Below are 12267 nucleotides of genomic sequence, written 5' to 3'. Positions count from 1 at the left end.
CCTTTTCGAGGACCTCCATGTTCTCCCTGTATCTAAGGAAGCGCACCGCCATGGATATCAGGCCCCCGCCCTTTCCTCTTCTGCCTCTGTGTTCTCTTTCCAGCTGCACCTCCATGCCACCATCAAGTGTTTATCAGGCCCTGTACTTTCCGTCCCACCTCTGTTGCCGACTCCCCTTTCTGTTCACTCACTCTGAGGATTCTCAGGTTGTTATGTCTCTCTCTGTTTTCCAGGTCGTCAAGCTTCAAGAGTGTTTCCTCCTCTCTCATTTCCAGATCGGCCAAGCGTGCTTCATACTTCATGTCCAATACATCCATTTGGAGGTGGTTTTGCTCAAGCCCCTCTATTTTATCTTCGAGTTTGTAGACCTTGCCCTTGAGGTCGCAGATGGAGGCTTGTATTTCTGTTCTTATGGCTTTAATTCCTTGAAATATTTCTTTAAGGTCATCCCTGGCCAGGTCCGTGGCGGAGGTGTCCTCTTCTGACGCCATTCTGTGAAGGGTTTGAGGGGATTCCCCTTGGTCTGTTCCTTGGTCTATTCCGTCTCTCTTGTGTGTCTCCCTTTAGGTCAATGGCTCATGGTGGATGTATAGGCCCGTATTTAGTTCAGTCCGGTGCGTGGGTGGCTTCCATCCCCGGGGTTGCCTCCTTTTGCACTATACTGTGGCCTACAGTTGGGGTGTCTTTTTCCCAGGGGTTGTTTCCTTCTCGTCTTAGTTGTAGCCTTGGTGAGCGGCCCTTCCAGGGGGCATGTGGGTGCAACTGCCACAGGGTGCGCTGTGTGGGGGCCTTTCTCACTTGCAGTGTTCCTTTGTGCCTTGCAAGTGTTGGGGCTCTGTGGGCACTGAAGATTGGGCTTGGTTTCGGGTCCGCAGGATAGCTCAGCGGCATGTGATACCCCCCCCAGCTATGGCGTGTATTGCTCCCTGTTGGTCCACCAATGTCTCTCTCTTGGGTATTTCTGGATGGGCCAGCGCCTGGGGTTTGTCCCCAGCCCCCCGGCTGGGGTGTGCTATGGGTCTCCTGTGCGGGTGGGGAGTGTGTCTCTGGGCGCACTGTGGGTCTCCTTCGTAGGTGAGGTGCATGCTCCTGACCTCTGGCTCGCCCGACTCTCTGGTGGTGCCCTGTGCCTGCCGCCAACTTCCCTCAGTCCACGGTGGGGTCCTGGAGCTAGCACCTCCTCAACCCTGCCCTCACGGTTCTGCACAACAACTCGGCCTGGGACGCACTGGGTCTCGGGACCCAGGCTGTGGTGCCTTTCCTCCTATCACTCGTGCAGCTTCAGGGTGGCCTGCGCTTTATGGGTCTCGCGCCACAGTCAGGTGGGCCTTTATGAGTTGGTTAGGCCTTCACAACGAATCTCCGTACGGTGTGCAGGTTTTTTTTCTCTGTATCGTGCCCCCCTCCCTTTTGTTCCGTGTCCCAGGGGAGGTCTGGTTTGACCCTCGGGTCAAGGTAGTCCCTTCACCTGTCTATTGGTCAGTGTCCAGGCGCTTCTCAGAGTCTAGGCCCATGGCAAAGCAGGGCTGTGGCGCACTTTCCCCTTGCAGTAATCCTGCGTGCAGGCTCTCCCCCTGTCCCTCTGCCGGGGATGACTCACCTCCTTCGGTTGTACGGCCGGGGGTTGCTTCCTGGCGCCTTCACCATCCACAAGCGTCCGCTCGAGGTGGGGTGCCGGTCCCACTCTGTGTGCTCGGGCGCTTTCCCTTTTCTTTCTTCCGCTGCAGGCGGGAGTCTATCTCAGGGCTCTGCTCTCTCCGGGAACCACTAGTGCCGTGGTCAGTGGTCGGGAATGCACGTGGGCCTTGTCTGCCTGGTGTTCACCTGGAGTTTGCCCGACCATGCAGGTCCCAGGGCCCAACCGTAGCTTTCCCGCCTACCCGCTATACGGTGCGTAGAGCAACCAGGGGCTGGGAGCGGGGTCTGGAGCTTTCAGATGCTGTGGCGGGAAGTCACCCCGTTCTCTGGGTGCTCCCTTGGATATCGTGGATGTCCCGTTCCTTCGCTCCTCCTGAGTGGGGGGCTGGGGTCCTTCTCCCGCTCTACCGTGGCTGCCACCCAGCTGCCTTCCTCGTGTGGGACATGGGCACAGGTTGGGGGAGGTCTGCCAGTTTGGCTGCACACTGTGCTATTGTAGCTCCTGGAGGCGCCAGGAAGGCTGTCCTCCATCGGCGGGGGGAGAGAAATGGGCCTCAGTAGGCCCAGTGGGTGTGTGCGAAGCAGCGTCTTCACACGTCCATGTCAGTATGCGTCCCCTAGCAGTCTCCCAGTGTCAATAATATTAACGATACTCGTCATCTCCTCACCTGTGCCAGAGTTCTCGCTATCATTGAGAATGGTGGAAAGGCATATTCTATTTCTGGGCCGCTTTCTTGCAGAAAAGCATCTGTCGCCTCTACTTCGGGGTCTGGTCTTCAGCTGAAAAATCTAGGAATCTGTCTGTTCAGCCTCGATGCAAATAGGTCCCTCTGAAATGGTCCCCATCTTGCCCACAGTGCTTGGAACATTGTCTTGTCCAGCTTCCAATTGCTGGCACCCCTTAGGAACCTGGAGTTCCAATCTGCTACTTCATTCAGACTGCCTGGCAGGTACTCTTCCGTCACCAAAATCCTCCTCTGTAGGCATAAGTGCCAGAACTCCTTCACCAGATTCGCTAGCATCTTGGATCTCGTTTCTGCTAACCTATTTATGTGTCTCACTGCGGACAAGTTGTCTATCTTGAGGAGAATGAAATATGTGCCTTCTCCTGTGTCCAGCATTTTACTGCGAACAGCTTGCTAGAAGATCCAGGCAGTTGATATGCATATGCAGTTCTTTGACCATCTCCCTCCGGTCATCAGAGATCCGCACTGGCTACCCAGCCCCATCTGCTAGCATCGGACTCTTATTAGGTCCGGGGATGAGCTAAATATTGCTCTCCCGTTCCATGCCTCCATATGCTGTAGCCACCACTGTATTTCTTCTTTGACCTCTTGAGGGCCCCCTCCTGACATGTTGTACCTTTAATCTCTGGAGGGCTCTGTAATGGAGTGAGCGTGGGAAGATCGCTTGTATTGATGATGCTAATCGTCCCACTAATCTGGCTATTTACGAATCGATAACCTTTCCCTTGTTAGAGCACTCCTGATCTCCTCCTTTATGTCGTTTACCTTGTGAACTGGTAGACTCAGGGTACATCGAGGGGTGTTTACCAAGAATCCCAAAAACTCCATGGACTGATCCTGAGTCAGTACTGCCTTCTCCCAGTTGACCAGAAAACCCAGACGCTGTAGCAGATCCAGGGTGGTGATCTTCTGTTGCGCGATCGTCTCTTGCCTGGACACATTATGCAGACGTCATCTTAATACACAATCATAAGTATCCCTTGTTCCCTTAATTACGTCACTACTGGTTTAATCAACTTTGTGAAACGCCATGGGCTGATGCTAGTCCGAAGGGTAGACATGTGAATTCCCACATCTGTCCCTTCCGTCTGAATCTTAGATATTTCCTCTGTTCTGTAGCTATTGGAACTGTCAGGTAAGCATCCCTGATATCTATTCTTACCAACCAATCATCCCGTTGTAATAAGTCCCTCAGGAGTATAGGAGTACAATAAGTCCCTCATATTGTACAGGCATCAAGTGCCTGTACAATATGAATCTGTTCAGTTATAAATCTAAGGGAACTGGTCTCAGCTTGTGTTTTTCCCTTGACCAAAAACATATTGCTCACGGAGCTGTCTGACTGCTCTGACACTTGTCTTATGGCTTCCTTCTTCACTAAGGCCTTTTTTTCTGTGTCTACCAGTTCTCTATCCGCTGCCCTCTGCACTAATACATTTGGCCATCTTGCCTGAAATGGGTTGTAATGGAAATCTATCTGAAACCTTTGAATTGTATTTATCACCCAGATGTCTGATGATAAAGCAAGCCAGTGTTCTACGCATAGGGCCAGTCTCCCGCCTACTGTGGGTACTCTCTCTATTTCATTGGTCTCACCTGTTTGGCTGCTGCTGGCGTTCTGGTGGCCTCCAGCCTCTCCCCCTGGATGGGAAGAACAGGTTGGGTCTTTGATCATCCTGCCTCCATTGACTTCTGCCATTGAATGACCTGTGTTGAATATACCGGCTGGCGAGTGGCGACGGGCAGAGTTGCACAGCCGCCTCAGAGCTGACCTTGGCACCCTCCGGGGCTGTCTGCGGGACCAGTGCGTCCCCCGACACGTGCGGGTCAGGTCGGTCACACAGGCACCAGCGGCCCGGCCTGCTCTGCCACGCCATGGGGTATTTGGGAGGGAGAGGCCGGGCCGAGGCACAACTAGAAGCAGTAGGGGTTCACCCGCAAGTGCCACCGGTGTGGCAACAGAGGGGGGCAGCACCCAGCGGAACGTGTGGTTTGAACTGCTGGAGAAACGTGCGCAGTGGAGGAGGGTCCGCGTCATGGCTTGCGGGGGCCCGCACTAGCGCTAGCGCCACCAACCCAGTCTACTCTAACCTGACCACTGGGGAACTTCCAGGCTGCTCGGCCTTCGCTCTGCTCAGTCCCAAGGCGGGTACAAGCAAATTGCTTGAAACAACAGCCAAGGCTGGCCAAGCAGTCCAACTCTAGACAGACCAAGTGCGCCAAATCGTCGATCCCGTGGAGTGCTCGGAAGAGCGCCCCCAGCAGGCCAGTCTCTGCTGGGGCACGGCCCCCCGGGGAAGTGCAGTGGTTTCGCCATGGAGCCCGGGTAGGGCAACGAGAACAAAGGAGCACAGACAGGTCCCTCTCACCTTGTCTATAGTAATCCGGAGGACGGTGACTAAGCTTTCTTGTAATCTGTGTACCCAGAGTGACAGAGAGGTACCTCTCGGCAAAAGAGTCTGGGCTCCTTATAGACCCAACTGGAGAAAATAAATTCTAATTGACACCCATCGGGACTTCCAGAGCAGCCCGCCCATCTGGTACTTGCAGGCATGCCTATGGTCAATGACCAGATGGCCGGGCTCGGAGAGCGGCCATCTGGTAGGGCAATGCATTCCAATGGGCCTGGACGAGAAGGGCCTTTGCCCCCCCCTGCCCGACAAAGGACTGAGGACCGTCAGGTGCCCAAGGGCATGGGCCAGCACCAACGGTCATCCTTAAGCTCTGGCCAGGCCACCTTAGAGCTTTTCCACTCTCCACGTAACAGGTTTCTCATCCGCCTTGGAGGTTATCCCTCTGGGGAGGGACGATCGACCCACACGTGAGACAGGTGCCCAAGGTCGGGGGGCAGCACCCCCCAGCCTGCCTTGAGCTTTAGCAGCCCCTTTAGAGCTTCTCCATCCAGGGAGGGATGGGAATCCCACAAGGGCCCCCCTTCGACCACCGCCGGGCTTGGGGACTCTCAACCCACACACATGAGGCTGTCCCCCAAGGCCGGTGGGGGCAGCAGCCCCGGACTCCCTGGAGCTCTGGCCTGGGCCACCTTAGAGCTTCTCCCACATTAGAGCTTTTCCCTCTGGGGAGGGACTCCCCCGGGTTTGGGGACCTTTCCGACCCACGCGCATGACAAACACCCAAGGCTGGGAGCAGCAGCCCCGGCCGTCTCCCTGGAGCTCTGGCCCGGGCAGCCTCAGAGCTTCACCCACCACATTATATCCTTTCCCTCCGGGACTAACCCACAAACACTGTGGAACTCAGGGCCATCCACTGCAAGAGCATTTATCCCCATGTGCAGGAAAGAGACCTGCTCAGAGCACCCCTTGACACATGCACCCAGTGTTGAACCTGACCACACGCGGGTGACACTTGCCCAAGGACCGGGAGCAACCTATGAATGCCATGGAACCAAGGCCAGTAACAGCCCCACGGCTGCCCTGGGGGCCACGGGGTGGCACTTCCGTGCAACTATTAAGTCCCCAAAAGGTGGGGGCTTACGGAACCTGACCGGAGACAAATGGAGGAGCCAGGTGACCCGGCGGTTGTGCCTGCCCCGACCCCACCATCCAGCGGCACAGGCTTAAGGTACCACCCCCCGCGCCCTGGGTTGCCTTACAGCCTCTTTCTCCACCCTATCTGGGGGCTTAAGGCACTACCTCGAAGGCCCGGAGCTGAGGCCATCTGGTTCGCCATGGTGACCGGGAAGCAAGGTAGCTGCTCTGCTACTTACGAAACCCATACACAGGGTCAGGTAGTCTATGAAGGTTTTAGCACCAGGTTCCCCACGAACATGTGGTGCACTACGGGCGAGAGAGGTGGCCCCCTTTTGTCCACACTCTAGTCCTGAGGTGAGCGGCTCTGGGGCACCAGCCCAGAGGTCGGCTATCCTAGGCCAACCGAGGCTCCACAGCACTCAAGTATTATTACTCTTTAGGGGGGATTCGGACCATCCTACAGATGGTAGCTTCGCCCCATTGGCACCTCAGCCAAGCACATGCACCAAAGGTCTGGACCTGCGGTTCTCGTACTGAGCCGGATTACTATTGCAACAACACATCATCAGTAGGGTAAAACTAACCTGTCTCACGACGGTCTAAACCCACCTCACGTTCCCTAATAGAGGATGAACAATCCAACGCTTGGTGAATTCTGCTTCACAATGATAGGAAGAGACGACATCGAAGGATCAAAATGCGACGTCGCTATGAACGCTTAGCCGCCACAAGCCAGTTATCCTTGTGGTAACTTTTCTGACACCTCCAGCTTGAAACCAAAAAAGTAAGCAGGATCATGAGGCCCTGCTTTCACAGTCTGTATTCATACTGAAAATCGAGATCAAGCTAGCTTTTGCCCTTCTGCTCCGCAGGTGGTTTCTGTCTTCCCGGAGCTCGCCTTAGGACACCTGCGTTATCGTTTGACAGGTGTACCACCCCAGTCAAACTCCCCACCTGCCACTGTACCCATAACGGGTCGCGCAGAAGCGAGAGCCCCACGGGGCTCGTCCCCGCCTCACCAGTTAGGTGAAAAAACAATAGAGTAGTGGTATTTCACCTGTGGCCCGAGGGCCTCCCACTTATCCTACACCTCTCATGTCTCTTCACAGTGCCAGACTAGAGTCAAGATCAACAGTGTCTTCTTTCCACGCTGATTCTGCCAACCCTGTTCCCTTGGCTGTGGTTTCACTAGATAGTAGGTAGGGACAGTGGGAATCTCGTTCATCCATTCATGTGCATCACTAATTAGATGATGAGGCAGTTGGCTACCTTAAGAGAGTCATAGTTACACCCGCCGTTTACCCACACTTCATTTAATTTCTTCACTTTGACATTCAGAGCACTGGGCAGAAATCACATTGTCTCAACACACACCACTTGTTTTAGACAGTCAGATTCCCCTGGTCCGCACCAGTTCTAAGTCAGCTGCTAGGTGTCGGCTGAGGCAGAATGCCGGTCCTGATTCCCGGGAGGGCAAATGGAGAGAGGCAACCACCGCAGATGGGGCGATCCGCAGGAAGGGCCCGGCTTCCATCCAGAGTCAGCACCCCCCCGGGGGGGAAGATGCCTCATCCAGCCGCGGCGCGCTCCCAACCCAACTGACCCAACCATTAAAAACAATCCTTATCCCGAAGTTACGGATCTGACTTGCAGACTTCCCTTACATACATTGTTCCAACATCACCTTGGAGACCGCCTGCAGATATGGGTACGGCCCGGTGTGAGATTTACACCATTTCCCCTGGATTTTCAAGGACCAGCAAGAGCTCACCAGATGCCGCCGGAACCGCAACGCTTTCCAAGGCTCAGGCCCCGCTCTCGGGGCAAACCCATTCCAGGGTGCCCTGCCCTTCACAAACAAAAGAGAACTCTCCCCGGCTTCCATGGGATAATTTGCGTTACCACACTGGATGCCGCAAGGGCACCCATCTCTGCCACTCCGAGTTCGGGGATCTGAACCAGACTCCCTTTCGATAGGCTGAGGGCAACAGAGTCTGTTGCCCGTCCCTTCGAACGGTGCTCGCCCATCTCTTATGGCTGACTGACCCATGCTCAACTGCTGTTCACATGGATCCCTTCTACACTTCGGCCTTCAAAGTTCTCGTTTGAAAATTTGTTACTACCACCAAGATCTGCACCTGCAGCGGCTCCACTTGGGCCCTCGTCCCGGGCTTCTGTGTGCACTGCAGTGGCCCTCCTGCTCTTCGTGGCTTAGCCCCCATGGCTCTCAGTGCCGGCCGGGTATAGGCCCGAGGATCCAGCGCCATCCATTTTCAGAGCTAGTTGATTCAGCAGGTGAGTTGTTACACACTCCTTAGCGGATTCCGACATCCATGGCCACCGTCCTGCTGTCTATATCAACCAACATCTTTTCTGGGGTCTGATAAGCATCGACATCAGGCATTCAGTTCGTCCTGCAGCGCCAGTGTCGCTTACCAAAAGTTGCCCACTGGGCACTTGCATTCAATGCCCGGCTCCACGCCAGCGAGCCGGGCTTCTTACAAATTAAAAGTTTGAGAACAGGTTGAGATCATTTTGGCCCAAAGACCTCTAATCATTTGCTTTACTAGATAAAACTGGGGTTTCCGTGCGCCAGCTATACGGAGGGAAAATTCAGAGGGAACCAGCTACTAGAAGGTTTGATTTGTTTTTCACCCCTATACCTAGGTCAGAAAACTGATTTACACACCAGGACCGCTACAGACCTCCACCAGGCCTAGTTCACCATCTTTCAGGTCCTAACACACATGCTCATGCTCCATCTCCCTGACAGAGCGGGCGAGACGCGTTGGTGGTGCGGCCACCGCGACAGGATCCCACCGCAATTCCCACCACAATCAGCATGTGCCGGCCCTCACCTTCATTGCATCACAACGTTTCATTCAGCCCTCCGACTTGTACACGTATTAGACTCCTTGGTCTGTGTTTCAAGACACGTTGGGTGGTTAACTGACATCACCCCAGAACCCTGGCGCCCTTTGTGGGCCTCCACACCCGGCGTCACGACGTGGTCGGGACGCACTGAGGGCAGTCCACCAAAGACACATCGGGAGCCCTGTCTCAGTCGCCGCCCCGTCGACTCCCAGGAGGGGCCAGGACAGTTGCCGGAGAGGGGCATGGCGGCGGTCAATCTCCCACGGCCCCGTGGACACAGCAAAACTGCTGTCACGGGGCTGTAACACTCTCTGCCGGAGCAGAGAGCCACCTGCCCCCTGTGGCCTACCCAGCCAGTCGCGATGCACCACCTCAGAGGAAATGTGCCCTGCGGGTGCCGGGTGGGCCCGGGCCGCAGTCCCGCGAGGGCATCCACTATTCCAGGCGACCAACCTCGCTGTCATGTTCAATCCTGCGGGCGGACTGCACGGACCCCACCAGTTTACCTCTCGACGGTTTCACGCCCTCTTGAACTCTCTCTTCAAAGTTCTTTTCAACTTTCCCTTACAGTACTTGTTGGCCATCGGTCTCGCTACCGTATTTAGCCTTAGATGGAGTTTACCACTCTCTTTGGGCTGCATTCCGAAGCAACCTGACTCAGAGAAGACAAGAACCTGGCATACAAGGGGCTGCTACTGTCCTAAAACAGCACGCAGGGTGAGACTCGGTCAGAAGGATTTGGGCCCCCTGAGCGATACTGGGAAGTCTGTCTTCTGTACGCCACATTTACTACACCTGCCGTTGAACAGGGAGGGAAACCGGGTTAGTTTCTTTTCCTCCGCTGTCCCGATCGGCGGTCGAAGCCCACATGCTTGCGAGGCACGCGCTCCCTGGCCATCTTGCGCCAGCAGCCGTAGGACACCACAGACAGCCACACACAGCACAGCAGGGTGACCCAGAGTACGATAAAGGTGTGCCATGCTTTTGCAAGGCCTGCTGCCGCTACCACAATATCCAGGGCGTGCCGCCCACCCGGACCTCCCAAAACCAGTATAAGGCAGGGAAACTGGGGAGGCCCGGGATGTGCCGACAATGAGCCCATTCGCCAGGTCCAGGGATCCAGCAACGATGCTGATCAGGGTCTGACCTTAGGGGGACAAAGGGAACGGGGTCCCTGTGACAGCCTCAGCCACGCCCCTGGAAGGGAACCCCGGGGAGATCGATGTACAAGCGACCCACAGACAGGCGTAGCCCCAGCAAGGTGCGTTTTAAGTGTTTATCAATGTGTCCTGCAAGTCACACTAATTCTCGCAGCTAGCTGCATTCTTCATCGATGCACGAGCCGAGTGATCCACCTAGAGTCCCAGGCAACTTTTTTTTGTTCCAGACTTCGGCCTGACCCTGCCGGTGAAGGAGAGGCCATGGGGAGCCAGCGCCTCCTGTGGCGAGACAGGCTAGCGCCCTGTCTAGCTAGGCTGAGACCATCGTGGTTTAAAAAAATGTATTAAAAAAATGTCTTTAAAAATCTAAAAATCCAAGCACTCAGCCTGGGAAGCCTGACCACCGCCTGCAGCAGCACGGTGCTTCCAGGGGGGTGGAGGCAGGCCGCTCCGCCACCAGCCCACCTGCTTGAGTCTTCAAACCCTAGCCTGGCCACAAGTGGCTCAGCACCAGGTACCTGGGCAAGAGGGAAGGTCACCTGCTGCGCCAGCGGGCCTGGCCATCGCTCGCCCACAGATGTGGACGACTGGAACCTTGACGCCCACCTGTCGAGTAAGCCTGCTGCGCCATGGCTCAGGGCTCACGCATGGCGTGCAGGCCCCTGTCTGCCTGGGAAGGCGCCCTTCAGGAGCAGTCCGGTTTCCTCGGCTCCCGGCTGCCCCCACTCAGGGCTTCCCTGCTGACCGGGGTGCACCCACCAATGCCCACCCGCTGGTGAGTCAGAGAGAGGAGTGTGTGGCCGACTCAGGGAGGGGGCCACACGGGGCTCCTGTTCCAGTGCATGGTTGGGGACATCCCCTGCAGGTTAACCCAACCCTGCCAGGCGTCCCTGTCCATCTGCTGGGTCGCACACCCCCCTTTGGGGGAAGGGAAACCCTGCTCCCCGGTCACACATGCACCCCAGACCGCTCTGCAAGAGGGGCCTAGGGCTGTGGGTATGCGTGTCTGGGATGCAACTGAGGTCAGGCCGGCAGCTCTCCCTCCAGCTGCTCCACTGTTAATACTCCTTCATACCCACACTCACAAGCAGATACCCCAGCCCTACATGTCCCAATTCACACTCAAATGACCCATTTCTCCTTCCAAACACACGTCCAGATTTAAATGCCACCTCCCTCCCAACAATACACCATCCCTCCCTCTGAATCCACACAAAGACTAACAGCCATCCCTCCATACCTACATCAAGATGCTACAACCATATGCTTCACCTCTACCTCCAGACTCACACTGAGATGGTGCCATCCGCCCTCTCTCTATACCCACACCCAATTACACCATCCCTTCGGCACACACATGCTCCCACCCCTCCCATAAACCAACATCCTTCTATCCAGACATACATAACCCCTCCCTCCATTCACACCCAGATGCCCCCTTCTTTCCCACCAGAGTGCTCTAGCCGTAACCCACATGCTCCATCATTCCCTGACATGCCCCCATCATATGCCGTCCCTCCATTCCAGACCTCCATTCCAGATCAACGATCCCCCCCGCCGATCCAGACTCCACCAAGATGCCCAATCCTTCCTCAAGACCCAAACCATGATGCCCCATCCTCCCTCCACACAGCAAGATGACCCCATCCCTCCTCCGAACAATGCGCCTCCATCCCTCCCTCCGGACCCATACCACTGTGCCCCATCCCTTCCTCCAGACCAACACCAATGTGTCCTATGCCTCCCTTCACACCCAAAACAATGTGCCCATCCCTTCCTCTAAGACCCACACCAATATGCCCCATCCCTCTTTCTCAGACCCACAACAAGATGCCACCATGCCCCTAGATCCACGCCAAGATGCCTCTAGACCCACACCACAATGCCCCATCCCTCCATTCCAGAGCCCATCAAAATGCCACCAACCCTCCATGCCAGACCCCACCAAGATGCCACCAATACCCCCTCAAGACCCATACCATGATGCCCCATCCTTCCTCCACACAGCAAAAGCCCCCATCTTGCACTCCAGACTCAAACCAAGATACCCATCTCTGTTAGTGTTTCGTTCTCATTGTATATGTTGGCCTATGCCCAGTCGCTTTGCGAGGAAATCCGTATTGCAAGGTCGTGACCTTAAGTGAATCAAGCCTCCATTTTAGGTTAAAGCCGCCATTTTAGTTTATCGTGCAAAGTCACCCTGTGGCCTAAAATGGCCAACCTGTGTTCTCTTGTTCTTGCTTTAACCTCTTCAACTTCTGTAGGAGAGTTAATGTCCAACCTGCCTGCAGGCTACATGTTAGGGTCATGTAGACCTTGTCCTTTGTTGACCTCGGGATCAGGGGATTATTTGAATCA

The 12267-nt window shown here is 55.5% G+C and overlaps 1 pseudogene; it reads right to left on the bottom strand.

Annotated features, from left to right (window-relative positions):
- Positions 1-6046: 6046 nt before the first annotated feature.
- On the bottom strand, positions 6047-9631 carry LOC138565522 (28S ribosomal RNA; annotated as a pseudogene).
- Between the last annotated feature and the right edge of the window lie 2636 nt (positions 9632-12267).

The sequence above is a fragment of the Ambystoma mexicanum genome, chromosome 1q, assembly GCF_040938575.1.
Source record: "Ambystoma mexicanum isolate Mex_15411 chromosome 1q, UKY_AmexF1_1, whole genome shotgun sequence".
NCBI lineage: Eukaryota > Metazoa > Chordata > Amphibia > Caudata > Ambystomatidae > Ambystoma > Ambystoma mexicanum.
The sequence above is the reverse complement of the archived record's forward strand: the minus strand, read 5'-3'. Positions and strand labels throughout refer to the sequence as shown.